This window comes from Oncorhynchus nerka, linkage group LG7 (genome assembly GCF_034236695.1).
Source record: "Oncorhynchus nerka isolate Pitt River linkage group LG7, Oner_Uvic_2.0, whole genome shotgun sequence".
Classification (NCBI taxonomy): Eukaryota; Metazoa; Chordata; class Actinopteri; order Salmoniformes; family Salmonidae; genus Oncorhynchus; species Oncorhynchus nerka.
Window position 1 is genome coordinate 71027058 of NC_088402.1, and position 27978 is coordinate 71055035.

The 27978-nt window shown below is 41.0% G+C and overlaps 1 protein-coding gene across 2 annotated transcripts in view; it reads right to left on the reverse strand.

Moving 5' to 3' along the window:
• The window catches only part of LOC115132303 (synaptotagmin-2-like), a 94970-nt gene that overhangs the window by 53952 nt on the left and 13040 nt on the right, over positions 1 to 27978 (reverse strand). For both annotated transcript variants that reach the window (XM_029664806.2, XM_029664803.2), the window contains exon 3: positions 64 to 125. The gene's annotated coding sequence lies outside the window, so the exon portion shown is untranslated. The remainder of the gene's footprint in view (positions 1 to 63; positions 126 to 27978) is intronic.

Below are 27978 nucleotides of genomic sequence, written 5' to 3' on the forward strand. Positions count from 1 at the left end.
CCTTCTGGCGAGTTCATTCCAACAGATATCACCTTATCGAAGATTATAAGCCATGATACTCACAGCCAAATATTGATAGGAGGCCCTCGCGATCACAGTGAGAGTGTTGTCAATATCAGGGTGATCTAGAAGAGAAAAATAATACATTTTATGACCGTATGGATAGACTGAAAATCACAGTGAAATCACAGTGAAACAATGTAAAATACAGTCGACTTCAGCCCTGGACAGCTCCATTTTAGCACTAGGTAAATAATCAGAAGAACAATAATGAAACACTATTTGAAGTAACTGAGTGCGTGGCAAGCTAAATGGCAGGACATCCAGCGTGGCTATCTGTCTACTTCTGAATAAGGTGATTACACAATCACCAATCACCCTCACCATATTCTACTGTATAATTGAGATTCCCCCAAAACTGGCCAACTGTTTATCACAAAGAAATTACCATGGCAATATGTTAATAAAATAGTGTTACTTTATTAATGACAGTATAACTACACAGGTTTAATAGCAATTGAGGGTTACCTGAAAACATGCGTATATGACATATTGCTCCCCTTCTTTGTTAATTATTTGGACTGCTGCATACACTCTGGCACAGTTAAGCAACCTAAATTAACTCTAAGAGGTTCTGACAGTTGTCTCACTCCCACATAGGACATGCTGATGTATGCTTGGAGGCCACAACAAGGCGGACTAATGAGTGCTTGCTGTTGCTGGAAGCTACTCCTTCCTCTGATTACAGCTCTCTGAATTTATTTAATTAATGCCGATATGAGGAGGCCTGTGACTGGCTGAAGGTTAGGACCCAGATAGGCTTGTTTTAGCTATATCTCCCACATCTCCTATACCACAAACCCAGTAACAACAGCCCAATACAACCCAACCTGGCCCAGAACAAAAGCTTGCACACCTAATGGAGGAGGGCACAGAGTCGATTTCATTCAGCACCAGACAGAAGAAAACGGACTGAAAGGGTCTACCTGGAGTTCTCCACTAAGAAACACTCAGTTTCGTTTTTCATTGCCTGCCCTAACGAACACGATCCAGGTTTACAACACACCCTGCAGAAAATATGCTTCAAGTTACTATGCACTACTCGATCACACATTCTGATGAGAGAAACACTATTCTGTCCACTGTATAATTAACTACATTAGTCATGCATAAATAATTTAGTTGGCTGATGACGTACTTACAGTAATACATGCATTGACGCAAGTATGCACGGAAGCAAGCATGCACAGTTACACTCATACAGGTGTACGATCTTAATTTGAGCCAGTTTGCTACAGCAGGAAAATAATGTGGATTACATTTTCGTATGGGTTGATACATTTTCTGTAAGGGGAAATCAAGTCTGAAATGTCAAAATGGAAATTAAAAATTTCAAAAGCCTTTTTAAACCTCAAATACGCTACACGTTTGGCATTAAAGTTTTCCTGTAACAGGGTGATCAAATTAAGATCCTACATCTGTATGCACACACATTATTTCTGCTGCGTGTACGTATGTTCAATGTTTATGTGGTGTTTGGATAGAGGTACAGTAAGTGATTGTTCCATTAATCTACATCTAGTTGAGACAACAGGGCGGTGTGAAGAATCGCACAAAGCCTCTGCATTTTTATCTCAATATCAAATCATTTCTGGGTAACAATTAAGTACCTTACTGTGATTGTTTTCAATTCAAATAGTCAAAAAGAAACATAAATACCTTCTTAGCAAAAAACAATTTCTCAAGCAAGAATTTTGCTAGGACTGTCTGGGAGTGGTTGGAGTGGAAAGGGGAAAATGGAAAAGTTACTGTTATTGGCAGAGAGGTTTGGAACTCTCTTTCTTATTGGTTTATTAAATCATTTAAAGGCCAAATCTCCCTCCAGCCAAAAAACAGTCTGAAATGTCATTCTGTCTTTTGAAAGAGCTCTTACACTAAAAGGGCATTATCATTTAATTTTTTTTTTTTTTTTACAATTTCACAGTATTATTCCAACCTCATACTGTGGAAATATATATAAAAGATAGGAAATCAAGTTTTTGACTGCACTGGGTCTTTAACTAATGGGTTCTCCAATACCCCTCAAGAGTCATGTATAGGGTTGTACAGGAATAGATATTTGGCATTGAATGTAAATCTGAATGGGCATGTTTTCCTGGCCTGGGTTTAATTATAAACACAATAATCCGTACCCCAGAGCTATTCACACAGACACACATTTCTCATGACTTGTGGGAACTGTCAATGCGATATTCCATGGACACTTGGAATGATTGATTAGTTCCTAAGAAGCACAAGCAGCCCTGTCATACACACTTTGTTTATGTGGGTTCCATGCATTGTAAAAGGAAAAAAGGTTATGAATTATGTGTAAACCATCTGAATGCAGTATAAGAGATATACTGTGTATTATAAACTGGGTGGTTCGAGCCCTGAAAATGTATTTTTACTGTTCTAATTACATTGGTATCCAGTTTATAATAGCAATAAGGCACCTCGTGGGTTTGTGATATATGGCCAATATACCACAGCTAAGGGTTGTGTCATGCATTAGAACAGTCCTTAGCCATGGCATATTGGCTATATACCACACCTCCTCGGGCCTTATTGCTTAATTGTAGGCCTACATCTGGACTCCTGGACATGGGAGGAGATTTTGGACAGTAAGGGACCCTGGGCACAGGCTGGGAAATATCGCCGCCCCAGGGAAGAGCTGGAGGCAGCTAAAGCTGAGCGGTGGCGATATGAGGAGTTAGCACGGCAGTACAACAGGGAGAGAGAGAGGCAGAGAGAGGCAGCCCCAAACATTTATTGGGGGGCACACGGGGAGTGTGGCTAAGTCAGGTAGGAGAACTGAGCCAACTCCCTGTGCTTACCGTGGCGAGAGGTTGACCGGGCAGGCACCGTGTTATGCCGTGAGGCGCACGGTCTCCCCAGTGCGCAGGCATAGCCCAGTGCGCTACATCGCAGCTCCTCATATCGGCCGGGCTAGAGTGGGCATCGAGCCAGTAGTAATAAAGCCGGCTCAGCACATCTGGTCTCCAGTGCGTCTCCTCGGCCCGGGTTATATGGCACCAGCCCTATGCACGGTGTCCCCGGTTCACCAGCACAGCCCAGTGCAGTCTGTTCCACCCCGCCGCACTTGCCAGGCTACAGGGAGTATCCAGCCAGGACAGGTTGTGCACGCTCGGTGCTCGAGGCCTCCAGTGTGCCTCCATGATCCGGTCCATCCGGTGCCTCCTCCACGCACCAGGCCTCCTGTGGAAGCCCCACGCACCAGGCTGTCTCTCCGTCTCCTCCCTCCAGGTGCTCCCGCCTGTCCAGCGCTTCGGAGCTGCCAGAGTCGCCCGTCAGTCAGGAGCTGCCAGAGCCGCCCTTCACGCTGGCGCTGCCGGAGCCGCCCTTCACGCTGGCGCTGCCAGAGCCTCCCGCCTGTCCGGCGCTGCCGGAGTCTCCCGTCTATTTGGGGCCCGCTGCAAGGGTCCCCAGTCCAAGGTCGGTGGCGAGGGTCGCCGCTCCAAAGTAGCCACTTAAATGGGCCAAGGCTATGGTGGAGTGGGGTCCACGTCCCGCGCCAGAGCAGCCATTGCGGACAGATGCCCGCCCAGACCATCCCCTATGGGTTTAGGTTTGGCGGCCGGAGTCCGCACCTTTGGGGGGGGTACTGTCACGCCCTGACCGTAGATTACTTTGTATGTTTCTGTTCTTAGTTTGGTCAGGGTGTGATGTGGGTGGGTATGTTTTGTTTTCTGTTTTGTGTGTATCACCTGACAGAAGTGTTTCCATCTCGTTATTCCTCGTTATTATTTTGTTTAGTGTTCAGTTTTGATTAAATTTACAACATGAACACTTACCACGCTGCATCTTGATCCTCTCCTTCTTCCACCTACGAAAACCGTTACAACATTAGTTTATCCATAGCCCAGGCCCTTTGTAAGGTTTCTCAATGGTTGCAGCTGTACATTTTCAGCCACCAAAATGTTATTTATCCATTATTTTACCAGGTAAGTTGACTGAGAACACATTCTCATTTGCAGCAACGACCTCAGGAATAGTTACAGGGGATGAATGAGCCAATTGTAACCTGGGGATTTTTAGGTAACCGGGATGGTTTGATGGCCAGATTGGGAATTTAGCCAGGACTTTTTTTAGACCAGAGGAAAGAGTGCCTCCTACTGGCCCTCCAAGACTATTTCCAGCAGCATCAGGTCTCCCATCCAGGGACTGACCAGGACCAACCCTGCTTAGCTTCAGAAGCAAGCCAGCAGTGGTATGCAGGGTGGTATGCTGCTGGAAAAAAGATCTGTCTGAATGAACAGTTAATTATCCAAATTAGCATTTTACAGACCTTGGAGAGTCTATTTTCCTCCACTATTTCACAAAACATTTCATTCCATGATTTGTAGGCTTGAATTGCCGTAAGTGTATCATAAAGACATCCACAGGGACATATTATCCCGTCTTATTTTGTGCAATTTGTGTTGAATATTTGCGTAGTCATCACTCCAGTGTCTCTCTCTACCTGTCATTGCAGCAAGAGAGCAAACAGCTTGTGTTTGTTTCCGCTAGTTAGGAAAGCATCAAGAACAAGATAGTATGAAGTCGCAAACTCTAGCCTAATACACCCAAATCAACAAACTTTTCTAAATATGATGTCACAAATGTATGAGAGAAATGAATGCCTTCATGAGGAGTAATTGTATGGTGGTGAGGAACAGCAGCCAGGGTCAGTCTGTGGTGTGCTGCAGGTGACAGAGAGTTTATGGGCCGTAGACTCCAGGTTCCAGTACAGTGAGTAATGACTGAGCCAGTGTCCTCCTTCTGCTACAGGCCCATGGTGGTGCCCCAGCCCCCTGTGAAACTGTCCTAGTTATTTCTGGCTAGCTAGAGGTGCTGAGTGACAGCAAAGTGAAAAAACAATGCATACCAGTAGCTTAAAGCTCAGCACAGACCAGATTCAGACCTCCGTTGGCTAAAGGGTAGGGCTGGGAATTGCCAGGGACTTGATGATGCAATATTATCACGGTAGGATCCGATACGATATGGATAGCGATTCTCACAATTCTATATTTATTGCTATTCAATACTACAATTTTATTGTGATTCGATGTTCCAAACATATTGCTCACCTATGTCCGCTGCAGAGGGACAAGAGAGAGCCATAAGAAAACAAGTTTTGATCAGTCAAACAAGCTATATGATAAAAAAAACTGGTGTTTCGGTGCAGGTACAGCCGACTAGCACTAGCTAACGCTACCTACAGTAGCAAAAATATATACACTTGAGTGTATATAAACATTAGGTACACCTTCAATTCCACAGGGATGCTGGCCCATGTTGACTCCAATGCTTTCTACAGTTGTGTCAATTTGGCTGGATGTCCTTTGGTTGGTGGACCATTCTTGATACACACGGGAAACTGTTGAGCGTGAAAAACCCAGCAGCGTTGCAGTTCTTAAAACACTCAAACCGGTGCACGTGGCACCTACTACTATACCCCGATCAAAGGCACTTCAATCCTTTTAAATGCCCGTTCACCCTCAGAATAGCACACATACACAATCCATGTCTCAATAGTTTCAATGCTTAAAAATCCTTCTTTAACCAGTCTCCTCCCCAGCAGGGTAGCCTAGTGATTAGAGTGTTGGACTAGTAACCGAAAAATTGCAAGTTTGAATCCCTGAGCTGACAAGGTACAAATCTGCCGTTCTGCCCTTGAACAGGCAGTTAACCCACTGTTCCTAGGCCGTCAATGAAAATAAGAATTTGTTCTTAACTGACTTGCCTAGTAAAATAAAGGTAAAAAAATAAAATAAAAATCATCTACACTGATTGAAGTGGATTTCACAGCTGAAATCAATAAGGGATCATAGCTTTCACCTGGTCAGTGTGTCATGCAAACATCAGGTGTTCCTAATGTTTTGTACATATTGGCCTATATATATATATATTTATTTTATTTTTTATTATAAATCAGTACTTAGAGTCAAATATCAATATAATATCATCCTAAAATAATATTGCAATATGGTAACTCTATGGATTTGTCCCCCATCACTACTAAAGGGCCACAGTCATTATTTCACAAAAAAGATGGGCTACAGTAGAGCAAAGTAAAGAGGGGAGATGATTGATGTGTTCTCTCTCTCGCGCGCACACACACACACACACATACACACACACACACACACAACTATTCCGCACACACAGAGCCAAAATCACAATATTACCCAATAGCCAATATGGCCAATATTACCACAAGTGCCTCCAGCTAGAATCACCTTGATGACATTACGTTAGTTGTTGGTCCACAACAGATCTTGGCAAAAACCAATCCTAATGTGGCAGATCTGTGAGACAATCTCTTTAAAGCGGAATTGTTCCATCATTCTCTGCCACTGAGTATAATTGTATCTTTCTCTATGTTATGCGATTTTTATGAATAATGACTAAATGATGTATACATTTAAAGTAGAATTATAACTAACAGAATTCTATCCTGTCTGATGAAGAATATGTTAGTACATAGGCAAAGAGGAAGCGTTAACAGACAACTTGTGACCACAGTGAAACTAACGACAGGAAAGCTGTCTGGTCCCCAACCAGGGAGGGGTTTCGTCATTGTCCAAGAGGAGGAGGAACATTTCGTACGCTATGACGCTATGTGTGATATATAAACTAATGTACATGTGATTATGATCAGAGCTCTTGAGAATGAACACTATTGGCTAATCTTGGTGGCTGGTCTCTGTCCATTTTATGCAAATAATAACCTTTCAAAATCTTAGACATGGACAGAGTGTTTTAGTTGAATTGGTTAATGAACACATAGTTACTAAATTCATCTAACACTCTCCTATTTGTAGCCCTTGGGGAAGACAACAACTCAGAGAAAAGCAAGCAAGGATCAGCATGAGACTGAGACTGTCTTTAATTGGTTATTGGTAACAAGAACAAGTTCACTTTGCTTGGTTGCTGGATACCAATCCTCCAGAGGGTTTAAAAACCATTTAGAGGTCGACTCCCAGAGCCCAAGGCAGAGCGAAGGAAGGATTTAGTCTTAATGAACTGTCAACATAGAAGTAATACTTCTCTTTGATCTTTTGATTCAGACAACATAGTTTTTCAATGTTGAAAATAATAAATGGTCAATACTAAGCCATTTAAGCCAGGAAACTGAATGAATCATATGTGTCACCATGTACAATTCCATCGGCAAACAAGATTGCCATTTATTTTTTATTAAAGCGTTATAAGGGAAATAAAGTGCCATAGCATTCTAATTTATTTGCTGTATGGTGAAAGTGGTATTATTGTGATTACTATATTGAACAAAAATATCAATACAACATGTGTTTGGTGGTTTATAAGATGGTCCCATCTTTCATGAGATTAAATAAAAGATCCCAGAAATGTTCCACATGCACAAAAAGCTTATTTCTCTAAGATTTTGTGCACAAATTTGTTTACATCCCTATTAGTGAGCATTTCTCCTTTGCCAAGATAATCCAGCCACCTGACAAGTGTGGCATTACACAGGTGCACCTTGTGCTGGGAACAATAAAAGGCCACTCTAAGATATGCAGTTTTGTAACACAACACAATGCCACAGATGTCTCAAGTTTTGAGGGAGCATGCAATTGGCATGCTGACTGCAGGAATGGCCACCAGAGCTGAATTTAATTTTCATTTCTCTACCATAAGCTGCCTCCAACGTCATTTTAGAAACTTTGGCAGTACGTCTAACAGGCCTCACAACTGCAGACCACATGTAACCATGCCAGCCCAGAACCTCCAAGTCCGGCTTCTTTACCTGTGGGATCGTCTGAGACCAGCCACCCAGAAAGCTGATGAAACTGAGGAGTATTTCTGTCTGTAATAAAGGCTTTTTTGGGGGGGGGGGGGGAACTCATTCTAATTGTCTGGGCCTGGGTCCAAAGTGGGTGGGCCTATACCTTCCTAGGTCCCTGCCCAGTCATGTGAAATCCATAGATTAGGGTACAATTCATTTATTTTAATTGACTGATTTGCTTTATTAACTGTAACACTGTAAATTATTGAAATTGTTGCATGTTGCGTTTATATTTTTGTTCAGTATACATGGATCTGTAATACGTCATACAGAACATCACTGAATCAGCAAGATCCCTCCAATGCTACATCATATTATTTTTCCCTGTGTTGGAGAAGGGGAAGGGGAACATACAAGCACCACAGCTGAAAATGTCATTCACCATCAAAGTATAGGTAGCCTTTTTCTTATTTTTAAAGGTTACTGTGCAGCAGCTGAGACAGCCCCTTGAATCACTAACCCCTCAGGATCCCCCCGTGCTCTTCCTAACTAGCCCTCTCACACACACACACACACACACACACACACACACACACACACACACACACACACACACACACACACACACACACACACACACACACACACACACACAGACACGTGGCTCTCCATGACTCTACAGTTTCCCCACAAACCAGGAGGGTGAATTCATATGGGCCAGTGACGGATTACAGGAGACTTTTAGGGCTCTCAGCTGCCCTGGAGCTCTCTGGAGCATAGCTAGTGTATGAACACGGGGAGATGTGTGTGTACAGTATGTGTGTGAGAGAGAGTGTGTGTGTAGTGGAGCTTTGCACACTGGAGATATCTGGCCCAAATGTAATCCCTCTATTGTGAGGTGGAGAGGGTTGGAGAAGAAAGGGCCGAGGCTGTCTGCTCAAATCCTACTTGCACTACTGCAATGCAGGGGTTTAACATGGAGATATGAACACATTACTATAACATGCCTACACACATATACACTAGATAATAGATACACACCTATACTAACTCGTATGAACTGGAAGCCTTGCAGGGTCTCTGCACTGTGCTTCAATGTTTCACACAGCAATTCCTATATCAGGTTCATGCTTTACATAAATATTCAATACGGTCTCATTGTCCCTCCCTACATATTAAAGAAAATCCATTTGGGCCAAGCTAAGTTCATTCACATCAGAGGTAAGTGTTTGTCCAGGTTTATATCCTCTATAAGACCACAGCATCATACCCCGATGTGCAGGCGCAGGCCACTTTTATAGAGCAGTCTTCTCCAGCTAAATTGTTAGCGAGAAGGCAGATAGGCCAGGGAATTGAAGCTTGCAGTGCTATGAGGAGAGAGTCAACCGCTGAGATAACAGCTGACAAAAGAGTTGTAAACAAAAAAGAGGGCGTGAGAGAGCGAATAAAAAGAAACAAGAGAGATATAAATACAAATTATATTGATGGTGGCTGGTTAAGCTGATCTCTCCTTTTACATTATTCCACATCTGTCTTTCCAGTTGGCCTCAACGACATGGTAGAGTATAAATACAGTGTATTATAAATATAAATTATGGGGATCTTATGTTCAAAAACAAAGGTTCATTGACTGAATATGGCTTTTACATCAAGTCTTCAATTCCTGAAACATTTGGCGACTACACTGCACCCTCTAACACCCTTTTGTTATGTTTTTATTCATTCACTTTTTGGTGTCAAGTTCAAAATAAACCGATCATCACAGTTCACTTCTTTGAACAAAATGCAGTTTTTCACCAAGCAGCAGGCCATAAATCCTTGGTGGATGGAGGGTAGCCTTTTAGACCTTCCTCTAGTCTAGCTATCTGGCTGCTTCCCTGGGAGACAGATCTGTGTTTATGTACAGAAAGAAGGCCATCCATCACCCAGTGCCACAGAAACAAACGGTCAGCTGCAGACTGGGATAAATGAGCATGCAGTTTAAGATGAATTACTTCACTCTGTGGTGGCTGCCAACTAATGTACCAGAACACCCCAAATATGCACTAAATAGAAAAACCAGAAAATGAGGATGATAAATGTTGTTGTTTTGCATAATGATTCATAGATCACTGTAGTTCATCTGCTTTCTTTTAAGCTGCAGCATATGTCTATAACAAGAGGAACTGACACCCTCCAGACTCCAATGTCATTAAGTGTCAGAGGCAACCTAAGCATAGAAAGTAACAACAATTGTTAGGAAATTATGATTAATATGACTGAACAAATCATTTTAAATGGAACTGTAAGTAAACTTATACTCTGTTATATTATATCTGATTAACAATATGAGTTCATAAGAAGAAATTGTGTGACAGGACAAGGAGGAATAAAATGTTAATGAACACCATTTCTACTGGGCAGGAACAAATGGGTTGTGGACTGTGTAAACACATAAGGTCGTTAGCCTATGGTTGACCCAACTGAAACTTAGCTCTGGGGTTTTTAGATAAGGCAGTGAGTGCATTCCTAGGGTTTCTGTTAATTAAAACTGTCAGTTCAGTGGTGATCGATAATGTTGAGGGGTCATAAGTTATCTGGGAGTGTGTTAGTAAGTTAGAATGAACTTTTCACCTTACTTTGTCCCAGGGGGTTCGGTTAAGGCAGTGAAATGACGTCATGATCTGTATTTAAACTGATGCATGTGCTTGAGTGGTAGCGCGCTCCGAGAATAAATTCTATTACCTATTATTTAAAGACTGGTCTGTGTCTATTTTATGCAAACAAGAAATCTTACAAATTCTCATAAAATAGATGAAGGGCTTTCAATTGATGAAAGCACATTGGCATAATTAAATTATACTAACACAACTCACCAGGAGACTTATAAAGTCTCATAAATGTCCAGTAAGTTTTAGTCATATTGTACTATGTGAGCAGCTATACAACCCTGCCAGCAATATTACCCCCATTACAAGTACCAAGTCCTTCTATAGTCAGAGGCTGATGGAATGAAACCCACCTTCAAGTTTTATTAGTCGTATGTGCAGGACCGTCCAACGAAATGCTTACTTCAAGAGACTGTTGGTCTGTATCCTGGCATTACCCACGAAGGGGGGTTTCTGTTTCTGCCTGAACCTATTGTTGAGTGGTCAGTAGCTGTTAGTGTAGGTCATGAGACAGACAAGTTGTCTGCGGTGAACAGACTGGTCCCGTGAGCAGACAATCACCTTCACACTCTCTGTGAACCAAACCAAGTGGTTTACTTGGTCACGCAACCTAAAGGGTCACGCAACCTAAAGGGGGATCAGATGATTTTGCCATGACATGTAAAACTGATTAATTTAGTCTCTTTCAGATTGACTACAGTCCTCAGACAAAACACACCAGGCAACTTACTTAGAATCTGACTTGACGCATCTCCTTGAATTCCAAAAAAAGGTTTGAGACAATGAATATGCAACTTGGAGGATGACTGCCACCAGTGAGTCAACAGGGTTGTTTGTACTTATGTTTGTATCAGCCCACAGTAATGGGGTCTCATTTGGAGCCAGTTGAGGCTCCTCAGGGGAGGAAGGGGAGGACCATCCTCCTCATTGAATTCCATAAAAATAAAAATAGTGAAACATGAAAAATACTCACGTGACCAAATAATTGACTAAAACACACTGTTTTGCAACAAAGGTCTGCAGTAGTCTCAACAACACTCTATAGGAGGCTCATGGTTCTCACCCCCTTCCATACACTGTAATTATGACACCTTCCGGAGGATGTCCTGCAACCTATCAGAGCTCTAGCAGCATTAAATGAAATGTTGTCCACCCAATCAAAGGATCAAAGAATGAATCTAGTACTGAAAGCATAAACTACAGCTAGATTGCACTACAGTGCATAAAATGTGGTAGTTGATTCAAAGAGAGAAAGACAAAAGTTGAACAGTTTTAACAAATTAATTTCTTCAAAAATGAAGGACAAGCAAGAGAGAGAGAGATAGCTATATTTCATTGTATTTTTAATTGTTTTATTTCACTTTCACTTACTTAACTAGCGAATGCAGCTAGCTAATTTAGCCCACTCAAACACCTGACTCAAACAGAGAGGGATCATGCTGTTTGTATGTGGCTGCTATGAAAGTGAACTGTGTTCCCGTGTGATCAGGGGTGTGGTCATTCTGCTGATTCTGTTGAAAATAGTTTTTTAAACGGAAGCAAACAGAACAAAACAGAGATAAACATACCTGAATTTGTCCAATAGAAACTCGTTTGCAACTGTTGGACTAATGACTACACTCTAGATAAGCTAGATGGAGGCAAGAGTGTGCAAGGCGATATTGAATGTGTCACCTTGATAACTCAAATGTTTCTCTCGACCTGTGTGCATCTACATTATAAACTTTCATTCATAGGCTAGGTTGTAGCAACCTCATGATGGGTATAGGGCAAATTTTTGTATCTTGTTGTAACCTAAACCTATCAACATTACATTAAGCTGGGTGAATGGAATATTAATGACAGTCATCCAATATGCTGTAATACAAATAGGGCCATGCGCATAAAGAATGATCAGCATCCCTCATCTAAAACGGCACAGACTGCCAATGTTTGGAGCCTATTAGGCTGCGTTTAGACAGGCAGCCCAATTCTGATATTTTTTCCACTAATTGTTTTTTTGACCAATCACATTAGATCTTTTCACATCAGATATTTTTCAGAGCTGATCTGATCTATGCTGACATCTGAGTGTCCTTATGTGGGCGCAAAATACTGCAAAAACATCTGTCTCCTAATATTACAAGAACGGTCTTTGACTCTTGGACAAATTACTTTTCTAAGGCTGTGTTTACACAGGCAGCCCAATTCGGACCTTGTTTCACTAATTGGCCTTTTGATTAATCAGATCAGCTCTGAAAAAGATCTGATGTGATTTGTCAAAAGACTAATTAATGGAAAAAATTATCAGAATTGGGTTGCCTCTGTAAATGCAGCCTTATCAAGTGAGAGATTGCAATAAGAGCAGTCCTGAAAAAGATCTGATGTGATTGATCAAAAGACCAATTAGTGGAAAAAATATCAGAATTGGTTATAATAAAGCACTTATTATGAAGAGTCAGTGCAAAGAGAAGGCATTGTATTTTCTAAAAGGTACCTTTGAAAATAGCTAACTGCCATTTCGCAGGACTCATCGGTGTCTTCTATGGTGTCTGCTTTTGGCTTCTGAACTCGCCTAGGCAAACCGAACAAGATTGCTCGCATACACCCTTAAAAGACCATCGCTTGAAAACGAGAAAAAGCGGCAATAGTACAGTTTGTCCATCTGGAGACACCATAGCCAATATATACTTCCTCAAAATAGTTTGAATTCATTTAAGATAACTCAAGAAATCTGTCATTCATTTTGATGGTTTTGCCGCAGAGATCTTAGTCGGCCAATTTTACATCTAACTAAGATGTTTGGTGCAGTATTTCTCAAGTGACAAAATGTGCATGAAAATGAGTCGCAATCGTTGAATGACTTCGGCTCCGAACTTCAGTTTGCCTTTGTGTGCACAAACAGCCAAACAAATCCTTGCCGAAAACGAACAAAACGTCACAACATTTTGTACAAACTGTTCCGAACTGTTTTGGATGCTAAGCATGCACACGCCCTAAGGCTCAGTGTCTCCTGCTGTGATGTGACTGCTTTGACCTGAGAGCCTAGTGATAATTAACTGCGAGATCAACTGTAAAGTAGAAGGGAGTCGTTTTCAATTTATCTTTCATTACAAACCAAATGAATCACTGACCTTCCAAGCATACCAGCACAGGGAAGACTGGAGGAAAGACAAGGACAAGTACTTTAACACACATGTATTATTAAAATGAGAACAGTCATTGTTATATTTCAAGGGCCTCTCCTGCCATACATTTTTTTCTCTCAGTTTTGTCATTTTCAAAACTGTATCTTTGCATGTTGTAGTGATTAGAATCTAAACAGCATCCGTTGTCACTTTATCTTTATTGTAATGTCCATGAACAGTTTAAACAGTATCAAAACTGCATATTTTGAGAATTGTACAGTGATTAGATCCCAAACAGCATCAGCATCTACATTTGGTCACTTTATCTTTATTGTAATGTCCATGAACAGTTTAAACAGTATCAAGGGTATTCAGGACTTCTTAATGTCTCTGCATGGGATATAACATAGTATATTAATTGCACCTATAGAATAGAGGTGATAACAGTGGCTGGTGATAAGGCCTTCAAAAATGATCCACACCCATTTACTTTTTCCACATTTTGTTGTGTTACAAAATGTGATTAAAATTGATTTAATTGTCTTTTTTTGTCAACTGTCACGAGTTCCGCCGAAGTCGGCTCCTCTCCTAGTTCGGGCGGCGTTCGGCGATCGACGTCACCGGCTTTCTAGCCATCGCCGCTCCATTTTTCATATATCCATTAGTCTTGTCTTGTTTCCATACACACCTGGTTTTCATTTCCCCAATCAATCTACTTGTATTTAACCCTCTGTTTCCCATCATGTTTTGTGTGTAATTGTTTCATGTTATGTGATGTTAGTTTACGCGCTTTACTTTTATGTTCTGTTTTTTGAGCGCGTTAGATTTATGTAGTGCTCTCGTTTTTGGAACTATAATAAAAGTGCGCCTGTTCATTATACTCTGCTCTCCTGCACCTGACATCGCCTCCAATAGACCGTTGACATCAACGGTCTACACAAAATACTCTGTAATGTCAAAGTAGAAGAAAAATTATAACAGTTGCAAACAATGTATGAAAAATAAAACACTAATATATCTTGATTAGATAGGTATTCAAGCCCCTGAGCCAATACATGCTAGAATCACCTTTGGCAGCGATTACATCTGAGTCTCTAAGAGCTTTTCACACCTGGATCGTGCAATATTTGCACATTGTTCTTTTCAAAATGATTCAAGCTCCGTCAAATTGGTTGATCACTGCTAGACAAACATTTTCAGGTCTTGCCATAGATTTTCAAGCAAATTTAAGTCAAAACTTTAACCTGACTACTCAGAAACATTCACTGTCTTCTTGTTAAGCAACTCCAGTATAGATTTGGCCTTGTGTTTTAGGTTATTGTCCTGCTGAAAGGTGAATTAATCTGAACGAGGTTTTCCTCTAGGATTTTGCCTATGTTTAGCTCCAATTTATATTTTTTAACCGGAAAAACTCCCAAGTCCTTAACGATTACAAACATTCCCATAACATGATGCAGCCACCACCATGCTTGGAAATATGGAGAGTTGTACTTAGTAATGTGTTGCATTGGATTATCCCCAAACATAACACTTTGTATTCAGGACAAAAAGTTACTTGCTTTGCCAAGCTTTTTTTCAGTATTATTTTTGTACCTTGTTGCAAACAGGATGCATGTTTTGGAATATTTATATTCTGGACAGGTTTCCTTCTTTTCACTCTGTCAATTAGGTTAGTATTGTGGAGTAACTACAATGTTGTTGATCCATCCTCAGTTTTCTCCTATCGCAGTCATTAAACTCTAGCTGTTTTAAAGTTACCATTGACCTCATGGTGAAATCCCTGAGCGGTTTCCTTCCTCACCGGCAACCAATTTAGGAAGGACTCCTGTATTTTTGCAGTGACTGGATGTATTGATACACCATTTAAAGTATAATTAATAACTTCACCATGCTCAAAGGGATATTCAATGTCTGCCCCTTGGAAAACAAAACATCGCTGGTCTTTGTGGTTGAATCTGTTTGAAATTCACTGCTCGACTGAGGGACCTTACAGATAATTGTATGTATGGGGTATAGAGATGAGTGTCATTCAAAAATCATGATAAACACTATTATTGCACACAGAGTGAATCCATGCAACATATTATGTGAGTTGTTAACCACATTTTTACATATCTGAATTCCTCCATCTTTATGCACCTTCGCCATTGGGTTGACATCTGGTGACTGCGAGAGAGAGACACACACACACACACACACACACACACACACACACACACACACACACACACTTTAAACCCCCCATGCTCCTTTGAGACCCCTCTTTCAGTCACTGAGATCTCTTCCTCTGACCATGATAGCCAAAATAATGGGCAACTGGGGTATTTTTATACATGACCCTAAGCATGATGGGATGTTAATTGCTTAATTAACTCAGGAACCACACCTGTGTGGAAGCACCTGCTTTCAATATATAGTTTGTATCCCTTATTTACTCGTGTTTCCTTTATTTTGCCAGTTACCTGTATCTCAGGAGAGAGGAGTGCACCATTCAGCCAACCAGTGGAGGCTGCTGAGGGGAGGACGGCTCATAATAATGTCTGGAATGGAGCAACTGGAATAGCATCAAACACATGGAAACCATGTGTTTGATGTATTTGATACCATTCCACCTTTTCCACTCCAGCCTTTACCATGAGCTCATCCTCCCCAATTAAGGTGCCAACAACCTCCTGTGCAGCCAACGTTTCTCAGCTCCCTTTTCCGATCAAAAACACCATGTCAACACGTTACTAGGGCTAACCATGAACCACAGTGATCTATTCAGAATGATGAGAGAGCCATTAAACATCACAGAATATGAGCAAATAACTATCCTCTGCTTTGACAATACAGGAAAATCCATACATACAACTGGCAGTATGTTATCAATTATACAGGACGAAAAGCTATTGTGAAAAGCTAGAAAAAACACAGAACCCAAGGCTATGCTTTGATAAATCTGTGTACAGCCCACCATCTGCTACCTGTCAAAGCTAACGGTCACTGTGTGCACAGCAGCACTGGGGAAACATTGATCACTGATACACTGTTTAAATCAGAATGCAGAGAGGAGCAGAAGTACCTCAAAAAATACTTGTGTCGGAAAAGCAAGTCTATCTTGACAGGAAGTCAAAATGAGTACTATGCAATTGAGTTGATTCAGACTTGTTTGTTTGGAGGTGTAAATATCCATATGAGCATGGGTGACAAGTCCTGGGTGCATGGGTGACAAGTCCTGGGTGCATGGGTGACAAGTCCTGGGTGCACACCTAAAGGCCACTATAGCCCTCTAAGCTAAAACATTTATTCCAGAAAGCTAATGCCAGTCTTCAGGTATTAGGATAGGTTATTTAGCACCACACAGCTGCAGTGACATTAACCTCCTGAGACTTCAAGGCATAGGATAGTTTTGTACATGAGAATGTCTCAGATGACAACCGAACTGACATCATATTAATTAAGTTAACAGCGTAGTATATACTTTGTGTTTATATATGAGGTTTGTAAAAATATCTCCATCCTTCTTTGCCTTAACTCATGTAGAAATATGGTCAACTAGCCACCCACAGGAAACATTTGTCTTGGCGGTGAATCAAAACCCACCTGCCACAAAACTCATAAAATATTCAGACTTAATAGGCAAAGCTAAGTTTCTCTGGTCTACAAATACTGTATCTATCATGTAGGGTTACTGAGTTATTATCCTGAGCTTAGCCCCAAGCCTCCTCTGTCCATTTTGGGGAGGGAAGAAGCAGAATGTCCTGCTTTCAGGCTTAAAGGTCCCAAAGTGAAAATCATGTTTTCCATAAAATTGGATGATATTTGTGGATGGATGAATGGTGCTAAATTATTCAGCCCCCTTAAGTTAATACTTTGTAGCGCCACCTTTTGCTGCGATTACAGCTGTAAGTCGCTTGGGGTATGTCTCTATCAGTTTTGCACATCGAGAGACTGAAATTTTATCCCATTCCTCCTTGCAAAACAGCTCGAGCTCAGTGAGGTTGGAAGGAGAGCATTTGTGAACAGCAGTTTTCAGTTCTTTCCACAGATTCTCGATTGGATTCAGGTCTGGACTTTGACTTGGCCATTCTAACACCTGGATATGTTTATTTTTGAACCATTCCATTGTAGATTTTGCTTTATGTTTTGGATCATTGTCTTGTTGGAAGACAAATCTCCGTCCCAGTCTCAGGTCTTTTGCAGACTCCATCAGGTTTTCTTCCAGAATGGTCCTGTATTTGGCTCCATCCATCTTCCCATCAATTGTAACCATCTTCCCTGTCCCTGCTGAAGAAAAGCAGGCCCAAACCATGATGCTGCCACCACCATGTTTGACAGTGGGGATGGAGTGTTCAGGGTGATGAGCTGTGTTGCTTTTACGCCAAACATAACGTTTTGCATTGTTGCCAAAAAGTTCAATTTTGGTTTCATCTGACCAGAGCACCTTCTTCCACATGTTTGGTGTGTCTCCCAGGTGGCTTGTGGCAAACTTTAAACGACACTTTTTATGGATATCTTTAAGAAATGGCTTTCTTCTTGCCACTCTTCCATAAAGGCCAGATTTGTGCAATATACCACTGATTGTTGTCCTATGGACAGAGTCTCCCACCTCAGCTGTAGATCTCTGCAGTTCATCCAGAGTGATCATGGGCCTCTTGGCTGCATCTCTGATCAGTCTTCTCCTTGTATGAGCTGAATGTTTAGAGGGACGGCCAGGTCTTGGTAGATTTGCAATGGTCTGATACTCCTTCCATTTCAATATTATCGCTTGCACAGTGCTCCTTGGGATGTTTAAAGCTTGGGAAATCTTTTTGTATCCAAATCTGGCTTTAAACTTCTTCACAACAGTATCTCGGACCTGCCTGGTGTGTTCCTTGTTCTTCATGATGCTCTCTGCGCTTTTAACGGACCTCTGAGACTATCACAGTGCAGGTGCATTTATACGGAGACTTGATTACACACAGGTGTATTGTATTTATCATCATTAGTCATTTAGGTCAACATTGGATCATTCAGAGATCCTCACTGAACTTCTGGAGAGAGTTTGCTGCACTGAAAGTAAAGGGGCTGAATAATTTTGCGCGCCCAATTTTTCAGTTTTTGATTTGTTAAAAAAGTTTGAAATATCCAATAAATGTCGTTCCACTTCATGAATGTGTCCCACTTGTTGTTGATTCTTCACAAAAAAATACAGTTTTATATCTTTATGTTTGAAGCCTGAAATGTGGCAAAAGGTCGCAAAGTTCAAGGTGGCCGAATACTTTCGGCAAGGCACTGTATGTCACAAGAACAATCAGATTGCTTTCATTATGTTGTGGATAATGTGCAATTGAGACTGCCATCCTCTAGGCTGTCTGTTATTCACGGGGGCAGGAGAATGACTGATCTAATGACTGATCTAATTATTGGTATACAACACTGATTGCATTTCATGACTTTTCTACCTCTGCATTAGAATAGATGTAGACCTAATACTTGGTAGTTCAATAGATACAGAACAGCTAACTTGTACTGCTCAGTATTCCAGTATGGAGTCTTTCAAACCGACGCATAATAAACCCTAACGTTTTTGTCCCATTAGTATTCTTTATAGGCGTAGCTGCTGAAGTGAGGAGGAGATACTGGATAAGAGTTTCCATAACCTTTCAGCAGCACACTGAGTGAATAGATAAGGAGAAAATGTAAATTCCCATGGGCATAAGTAAGATGCAATTGTGCAGCTATGCAGCTTTATTCTCCTAGTCTTCAGGGACTTGAAATCCAATATACATGTAGGTGTACACGAAGTACACCAAACATTAGGAACGCCTGTTTAATATTGCGTTGCACCCCCCATTTTGCTTCAGAACAGACTCAAATCGTCAGGGCATGGACTCTACAAGGTGTAAAACGCTTTCCACAGGAATGCTGGCCCATGTTGACTCCAACGCTTCCCATTGTCTCAAGTTGGCTGGATGTCCTTTGGGTGGCGAACCATTCTTGATACACACGGGAAACTGTTGAGCGTGAAACCCAGCAGCAATGAAGTTCTTGACACAAACTGGTGTGCCTGGCACCTACTACCATGCCTGTTTGAAGACATATAAATATTTTGTCCTCCCCATTCACCTTCTAAATGGCACACATACAATCCATGTGTCAATTGTCTCAAGGCTTAAAAATCCTTACCCTTTCATCTACACTGATTGAAGTGGATTTAACAAGTGACATCAATAAGGGATCATAGATTTCACCTGAATTCACCTCTTCAGTCTATGTCATGGAAAGAGCAGGTGTTCTTAATGTTTTGTATACTCAGTGTATTGTGCAGGCAAATGGGGGCTTGTTGTAAGCGTTGCGGAAAACAATCACCATTATAGATGCATCACACACACACACACACACACACACTCAGAAACAGATACACAGGCAATAACAAACCCATTGAAATCCATGCATACAGCTAAATCACCAAAATATTGTCTCAGACCCCAGTGAATTAGTGAGGCAGCTGGCTAACAAAAAATAGGTGGATTCTAGGCTGGAAGCACCAAATATAACCGTCCTATAAATCTGAGTTAACTAGACTGAACACTCTGGGATAGAGACAACCAGCTTTTCCAAAAGGCCAATGGGGAGGTGAGAGAGGCTTTGTTGCCTAATCAAATGAGTCTGTATCTCCTCTCCTCTGTCCTCCTGCTTGCTTTGTGTCATACTATTTCCAGCCTCTTTGATAAGAAATTAAAGCAGCGCTGCATTTTTAAAAGGTTGAGAGCAATGAAGAATTCATGGCTATGTAATTTAATGGGGGAATGTGATCAAAATAGAGAGCAATGTAGATTAAAAAAGAACAAGTTCAAATACACTAAAATACATGTATTCCAAATTAGAGGGACCATGCATATCATCTAATTCGAATGTATTATCCTCTCTTGTTTCACCTTAAATATACCCGTTTTTCAGCTAATTCTTATAATAAGAATATGAAATACACACCAATGGGTTGTTCTTAATGTTACCCAAGTGAATTCAGGAATCTCTACCTAGGACTGTGGCAGTCGTAACATTTTGTTCGCTGGTTATTGTCATGTTGAAGACTGCTGGTCTCACAGTAATTGACAGTTAATTAACATAAACATGTTTAACATCTCCAGGCCTTCATGCATACAGCTGATGCCTGCCTTTGGAACATCTTAATTTTTTTTTTTAAGTATAATAAATCAACTTAATATACACTATCACAACAAATCCATTATTTATTTTAGTCAGATCTAAAGAAACGTTATCATATGAAGAAAACATATTTCAGAAGATCAGAATATGAGTTGGCCCACTGTAGGCCTATGTTATCTGGCTATGTTCAATGCCATAGGCTGTAGGCTTGTTCATTTAGATAACAATATATGCTTATAAGTACTGTGCCCTTATTTTATTTTATCTGATTTTATAGTAAGAAGAATATAATTGAATTTAGCTGAATGAAATAGAAAGGATATTTTTCCCATTACAGAACGAGTGGCTATGTTGAGCGTAAAAGTGATTATTTGAAACAGGTCCTATAAGCTAGATTTAGAGTTTTTTGGCAACTTTAGTTGTGAATGATACAAACCTTAGAATGTCTTAGAAATCAAAACATATAGGCCTATGGGCTGTATAGCGCGACTATAGACTATTGATGATTTGAAAGAAGTAGCTAAATGTAATGTCCTGACCATAGAGAGCATTTATTTTCTATGGTAGAGTAGGTCAGGGCGTACTAGGTTTATTTTCTATGTTGGTGATTTGTATGATTCCCAATTAAAGGCAGCTGGTAATCGTTGTCTCTAATTGGGGATCATACTGAAGTATAATTTTTTCCACCTGTGGGTTATGGGATATTGTTTCTGTTACTGTGTTTGGAGTTAGTTCACTTTGTACCGCTGTAGTCACGGTTTGTTAGTTTATTGTTTTGTTTTGTTAAGTTGAACTATTATTAAAGCATGTGGAACTCTACATTCGCTGTGCCTTGGTCCATCTCTACAAACAAACATGACACAAAAAAAGCTTGGGCTCTGTTCCCCACCTCAGGCTGCACAGCTGTTCTCTCATCAAGTGATCACATTTTCCCTATCAGACTATTCTCAATTGAATCTTGTCTTTGCTAATATGTCAAATTAGTTTTGATTTAGAATGGTCCAATTGAATCTTGTCTTTGCTAATATGTCAAATTAGTTTTGATTTAGAATGGTCCAATTTAATCTTGTCTTTACTAATATGTCAAATGAGTTTCAACTTAAAATGGCTCATTATCAAATGTGCAGGAACAGTGGCAGGGGGAAAAAATACACGTCATCTGAATGCACTCAAATAGCGAATGGAGCCAGCGCACATTCCCGCCGATCAGTTTTGTAGGCTACTTCCCGTTTTATAGTGGAGCATGTGCTTCATATGAGCAGCTGAGAAATAAATATAAGAACACTTATTTCACTCCACGAATAACCACTGTTTGGGGAGCATGCTCTCGCTGCTGGGCTCTCAAACCTTGTTGCTGCAGCTACCCAGTGCTTAATTTGGGAAATCAACTGAAATCTGTTTTCGCAAAGAAACATATTTTTTGACAGCCCCTCTGCCTGCTCAAGAAAGGAATAAAGGAGAGAGATGAGGAGATGGAAATTCATGGTGTTGAGATGTTATGTATAGCTGAAAGTAATGTCACTCAATTCATTACGGAAATTAAAAAAATTCCATATTACTAGGCTATTCAAAATCAAATACAAATTCACTAATTGTAGGCTAACTCTGAGCCGCCTTGCACAATCAACAAACCAACAGCATGGCCTAGGGCTATACATTCTCATGGACTCATGGATATACATTTTGGACCATAAGGTAACCAGTACATCGTTAATAATATATTCCACACTCAAAGGCAATTACTCAAATTGGTTACATTTTTTAGTTAAGGCTAGACCAATTATGTACCTAAGACATCTTAAATCAGTTTTGTTTTGTTCTGCTAAATGTAATGTAATATGCAGTAGTCCATGTATTGTATAATGGCACAATTTTATATGCATAAACTCTAAAAAAGGGTGTTTTGAATGAATCCTCATCACCTTAGAAAGCGCTGTCCATTTCGTTGTGTCCATTTCGGCTGTGGTACAACATCCACAACAATCAAATGTTATTTATCACATGCCCGAATACAACAAGTGTAGACCTTACCCTGAAATGCTTACTTACAAGCACTTAACCAAAAGTGCAGTTCAATAAAGAGTTAAGAAAATATTTACTAAATAAACTGTAGTAAAAAAATAAGAGTAACAATAAAATAACAATAAGGCTATATACTGAGGGTACCAGTACCGAGTCAATGTGCGGAGGTACTGGTAAGATACCCTGCACACTGAGCACGAAGACAAGTACAATCAAGTGTCTAGTTTGAGAAACAAATGCCTCACAAGTCCTCAACTGGCAGCTTCATTAAATAGTACGCAAAACACCAGTCTCAACGTCAACAGTGAAGAGGCACTCCAGTGTGCTGGCCTTCTAGGCGTCTGTTTCTCAAACTAGACACTCTAATGTACTTGTCCTTCTGCTCAGTTGTGCACTGGGGCCTCCCACTCCTCTTTCTATTTTAGTTAGAGACAGTTTGTGCTGTTCTCTGAAGGGAGGAGTACACAGTGTTGTACGAGATCTTCAGTTTCTTGACAATTTCTCAGAACAAGAATAGACTGACGAGTTTCAGAAGAAAGGTCTTTGTTTCTGGCCATTTTGAGCCTGTAATCGAACCCACAAATGCTGATGCTCCAGATACTCAACTAGTCTAAAGAATGCCAGTTTTATTGCTTCTTTAATCAGGACAACAGTTTTCAGCTGTGCTAACATAATTGCAAAAGGGTTTTCTAATGATCAATTAGCCTTTTAAAATGATAAACTTGGATTAGCTGACATTCCATGAAAAATCTGCTGTTTCCAGCTAAAATAGTCATTTACAACATTTTAACAATGCCTACACTGTATTTTGGATCAATTTGATGTTATTTTAATGGACAAAAAAATGTTTTTCTTTAACTTTGTGATGAGCTTGAGGGCATTATGGTGTTTAACGCTGAGCTGTATTCAATGAACAGTATTCTCATGTAGTTGTTCCATTTGTCCAGATGGGAAAGTGCAGTGTGGAGTACAATAGAGATTGTGTCATCTGTGGATCTGTTGGGACGGTATGTAAATTGGAGTGGGTCTAGGGTTTCTGGAATGATGGTGTTGATGTGAGCCATGACCAGCCTTTCAAAGCACTTCATGGCTACAGACGTGAGTGCTACGGGTCGGTAGTCATTTAGACAGTTTCTCTTGGTGTTCTTGGGCACAGGGACTATGGTGGTCTGCTTGAAACATGTAGGTATTATAGACTCAGTTAGGGACAGGTTGAAAATGTCAGTGAAGACAAGACACTTGCCAGTTGGTCAGCGCATGATCTGAGTACATGTCCAGGTAATCCGTCTGGCCCTGCGGCCTTGTGAATGTTGACCTATTTAAAGGTCTTACATCGGCTATGGAGAGTGTCATCACACAGTCATCCGGAACAGCTGGTGCTTTCATGCATGCTTCGGTGTTGCTTGCATGCATGCTTCAGTGATGCTTGCCTCGAAGCACACAGAAGTAATTTAGCTCGTCTGGTAGGCTCGTGTCACTGTGCAGCTTGTGCCTGGGATACCCTTTGTAGTCCGTAATAGTTTGCCAGCCCTGCCACAACCAACGAGCATTCGGAGCTGGTGTAGTAGGATTAAATCTTAGTCCTGTATTGACGTTTTGTCTGTTTGATGGTTCATCTGAGAGCATAGCGGGGCTTCTTATAAGTGTCCGGGTTAGAGTCCTGCTCCTTGAAAGCGGCAGCTCTACCTTTTAGCTCAGTGAGGATGTTGCCTGTTATCCATTGCTTCTGCTTGGGGTATGTACATACGGTCACTGTGGGGATGATGTCATCGATGCATTTATTGATGAAGTCGGTGACTGATGTGGTATACTCCTCATTGCCATCGGACGAATCCCAGAACATATTCCACATATTCCGGTCTGTGCTAGCTAAACAATCCTGTAGCTTATCATCTTGATCATCTGAATACTTCCGTATTGAGTGAGTCCCTGGTACTTCCTGCTTTCGTTTTTTACTTGTAAGCAGGAATCACGAGGATAGAATTATGGTCAGATTTGCCAAATGAAGGATGAGGGAGAGCTTTGTACGTGTCTCTGTGTGTGGAGTAAAGGTAGTCTAGAGATGTTTTTCCCTCTGGTTGCTCATGTGACATGCTGGTAGAAATGAGGTAAAACAGATTTAAGTTTCCCTGCATTAAAGTCCCCGACCACTAGGAGCACCGCCTCTGGATGACCATTTTCTTGTTTGCTTATGGCCCTATACAGATTGTTGAGTGCGGTCTTAGTGCCAGCATTGGTTTGTGGTGGTAAATAGCGCACCATCTGCTATTGACAAATAGACACAGACTACCACCCCTTGTCTCACCGGAGGCAGCTGTTCTGTCTTGCCGATGCACAGAAAACCCAGCCAACTGTATATTATCCATGTCGTCGTTCAGCCATGATTCAGTGAAACATAAGATATTACAGTTTTTAATGTCCCGTTGGTAGGATAGTCTTGAATGGAGCTCATCCAGTGTATTATCCAATTATTACATATTGAACAATAGGACGGGTGGTAGAGGCGGCTTACCCACTCACCGATGAATTCTCACCAGGTACCTGGACCTGTGTCCCCTGTATCTGTGTCTCTTCTTCATGTGAATGAGGGGGATTTGGGCCTGGTCCGGTATCAGCAGTAAATCCTTTGTGTGTGACTTGTTAAAGAAAAAATCTTAGTCCAGTTCGAGGTGAGTAATCGCTGATCTGATATCCAGAAGCTCTTTTCGGTGACAGAAACACTATGTACAAAAGAAGTTACAGTCCAAGCAAAAAAACACAAAATAGCACAATTGGTTAGGAGCCCATAAAACGGCAGCCATGTTGTACAGTTTCAACCTGCTGTTGAACTTCTTTCTTCAGAATGATCATAACAGTAAGGTGAGGTTTAAAAGTAAGATAGGCCTGCTGTTTTGATGCTAAGTGTTGGATATGATTTACCATTTCATTTGCATTGATGTGAGAGTGGTTAGAGGGACAATAAAGCCCTGAGTACCAGGCCATTAGGAACTGATGGTAGTTAGCAAGTTGGGTACTACCAAAGCATGTCTAGACTGCATAAAAGGAGATTACCAGTTACGTGGAATTGTACTACAGTTATGACTGCTAGTGTAGCGGTAATACCACAACAGCCCTGTCTCCACCATGTTACACTCTGTTGCCTTGGTGCAGAACATTCATCTCACTGGCTATTCCTGCTTTATAGAATCATAGAAAACAATGCAATGCTTAGTGATCTAAGCAGAGGACAAATCAGCAGAGAAAGAAAACATGTGATGTAAAGAAAGAGGGACATCTATTACGTGGAAGGGGAAGAGTTGTTTGCCCGCTACCTTACGAGTGGTGCAGGCGCATACACACCCACCTCGACAGTCACATCAATCCAATCACACACATAGTCTACAACACAGTGTCATGCACAGCAATATCACACGGATACTGAGTAGTACGAAGCAGCTCACTGCTTGAATCACCATAATTTCATAAAGGAGTGAGACAGCCCTAATGAATAATTCACCTTGCTCTCTAACTAATGTCCACCACCATGTCTAGGGTTTCCTTCACAAACCACAGAGGGATGAGAGGGAAAGATCAAACCTGACTTCAAAGGCCTTGTTAGAGATATGTAATAGTGGGGCAAGAAGCCCTAACACCCTCTTCCTCTACAAATGACAGGCCTGCAGACTGTGGATGAACCGTTTATGACAGTCAATCAAGGTTGCTGTTTGAAAATTTGGAAATTTCAAGAACAGTGGCCAATGTTGTCAAGTTAAGCTCTTCTTGAGTGATTCACCTTTTGCCACTACTTAGGCCCTACTGGAAGAGATGGAGAAATCTAAACGCTTCTGCAAACTGCTTGGACTTTAATTGAGAAGCCCATGGAGCAGGACACACAATCACACAGACACACAACAGAAATATAATACATTCTATTATATTATCCTTTATACGTTCCCTAAGCACTTCAAGGTTAACTAACTGAACAACAAAATATGTATCCTATATGGGACTTGAGAGTACCACAATTTGACAGAATCACACAATTGATTGCCCTGCTTGCAGAGAAATACTTCTTAACAATATGGTGCGACTCATAATTTAAGTTGCACTGAGAATAAATTAACTTCACCCCCTTATCTCATAAAAAGCTTGTTTTTAGGGGTGGCATCTGCACAATGACCAGAGAGGAGAAGATCACACTATACTGAATTCTTCTAATCTAAACAATCTTAAGTGACCTGCCACTCAAACACTTTGATTGGGGAACTCCAAATCAAGGTTGAATGTAGCACCTATTGTAGGTAAGGCGTTACAGCATCCGCATGAGTAATATCCTTTAATTTACTATGTCCATACAGGTTTATACTCTTCAAATATGTTCAAACACAAATTTGTGTCATTAAATGGAAAATATGTTGGTTGTTTTACCTCAGCAAAATATCATAATTTTTTTTTAAATGAATATGCCAAAATATATTCTATGCCACGATACAAGAAAAGTAATTCCATAAAAAGCCATTTTGGTTCTTTCTGCAGAACAGGAGTGATATGTTATTGTGTCTGTTTGAGGTTTCCTTGCTGTTATTGTTCTGTCTCTCTGTGAGTTCTAACACCAAAAGAATGGCACCCTCAGCGCCATTGGCAAAAATCGGGAGACATACGGTTTTCAGGGGAAAAGAGCCTGTGACTGACTTCCGCTTTGGGATGTGGCCTTGCTGTTTACTGTCCCCAGTGAAACATATAGTGGATGAACTACGGCATGTTTGCTAGCTTGCTCTCTGAAATTTTTCTATCCGGAATATTAACAAGGCAAATCTCTCAACATTAATTCCTCCTCCCCAATTGCTGGATTGGTTGAACAGTGCAGAAGAGAACCTCCCCCGACAGTTTTTTAAATCTCTTGTCGTGACCAAAATGTGGGGCATTTAGTTTCAGGCATTTCTTTTATGCCTGCTACGTTAGGTTATTAAGGGGAAGGTGACAGACAGGCGGCAGCACTGATGCCGCCTACAGAATCTGCTCTGTATGCCTTGTCCTTTCCCTGGTCACTGGTCTCCAAAACTCAATTAATTGAAACAACCTTGTAGTCGAGCACCCACTCGAGTGGGTCATTAAAGGAGTTAGAATGAGTCATTAAAGGTGCAATTCCGCTCTCTCTGGCAAACTTTCTTCCCAGCTCTGGCACCTGTGTGTGTTCCTTCAGTGATCTCTTAAGTCTGGCTGTTTGGCCATTCAAATAGATATCCCAGAGGACCTCAAGGCGTACTTCACCAGAGTACAAGAGTTAGCTGAATAG